This window comes from Sinocyclocheilus grahami, unplaced genomic scaffold (genome assembly GCF_001515645.1).
Source record: "Sinocyclocheilus grahami isolate Dianchi unplaced genomic scaffold, SAMN03320097.WGS_v1.1 scaffold3404.1, whole genome shotgun sequence".
Lineage (NCBI taxonomy): Eukaryota > Metazoa > Chordata > Actinopteri > Cypriniformes > Cyprinidae > Sinocyclocheilus > Sinocyclocheilus grahami.
Window position 1 is genome coordinate 8,659 of NW_015508533.1, and position 1,609 is coordinate 10,267.

A 1,609-nucleotide genomic window follows, 5' to 3' on the forward strand; every position below is an offset into this window, starting at 1 on the left:
TTTTTTTTTTTTTTTTTTACTTTTTCCATGAACACATCTTTTGTAGATTAACACTCATCACTGTTGAAATCAGATGTGATTTCAAATGCACTGAAGTAGTAGTATTCAGGTCAGCTTGTGAAGCTTGTCAAAGTGTTGTGTAGAGGTTTGTCTTATGGTCTATAATGCACTGAAATGAGCCCTTATAATTCAGCAAAATGGCATGTGTGTAACCCGACACAGCATAAAGCAATAACCTCCCAATTTTGTTTTTACACTGCACATTATATTAGCACTTTTTTTCTTGGGTATATAAAAAAGGATAGCCTTATGTAAACTACTTTTCTAAATAATATATAATGCTTTGCAACCACTATGTGTTTGTGTTTATCTCCATTTAGCCAGAGGATGTGTGATTGGACATGACGCTAAGTAGTAGATTGTAGTAAGGATTTTGAAAAATGTCATTGTCTTTGGCTCAAAATATGCCTAACCAGAAGTTCTGGATTGGTTGTATCAGAATGTGATCTATGATCAGTTTTATTTTTCTTTGATTTGCAAAGGAACGTAGACACAAGGACAGATAAAAGCTGTGCCCATTTATGAATAAAACCCCTGCTTTGAAGGGCCATTGTACGTCATTTCACCCGCTGCGAGCTGTCAGAGCTATATTACATGGAAGTGCTCTCATTAATGAACTGAACCAACAAACTAAAGCTGTTCTTTCTTCAAGTGCCTTTTTCTGTCTCTCTCGACATTCAAGCTGCTTTGACGTTATTATGCGAGACTTTATTTTGGTTGTCTTACCTTTTTTCCCCCTCTGCAATTTGTACATGACTGAAAATGACCTTCTCTCCTAACATTATTATATAATTTGTGTATATATGTTTATAAATTAATGTGAAATCTATTCAATATGCTGTGGTCAGGTATTGTAAATACTGTCTTATAGCTGAGATTGTTTTCTCAATAAAATTGATTCAAATTAATCTCAATTGGGTTTTCATTTGTGGGGTTTCCAGGTGAATTTTGTTTTTGCGCAGATCCTAATCTTATCCACTAGGGGTGATCTGGTCATTTTTACTTCATTTCAAATGGACTACTTTTTTGTGCCCCCCACCCAAAAAAAATTTTTTTAGTCATATTGCACCTGTTTTTCCATTACTTTGATGTTATTCAATATTATCATAATGAACGAGTCCCACATAAGTTTAATTTTAGCAGAACTATACACCACAGGCAGTCTTATTGTTTGTAATCAGTAGATTTTATTTGAGATGGTATGTTGCAACGTAAAGTGCAATTTCAATACAAAGGAAGCATGTCCGTGTGCAGTGATGTACATTATATAATGTAGGAAGGGCACCATTGGTGCGGGACAGCATACATAAGCAAACTTTAAAACTTTTAAAGCTTGTATTAATCTCCCATCAGTTTATTGCCTCAGATGCCAAATCTGTTCTGTTCCCATTTTACAGAGGCTCATTTGGTGCTCAAGCTCAATACGAAAATTAAGTTGAGTTAAGTATCACTCCCATTATCATCTCCTATCATTAGTTTCATGTGTGTCTGTGTTGCAGAAACATTCTATCTGAGTGTCGTGGATCATGAAGATATTTCAGATGTTGAC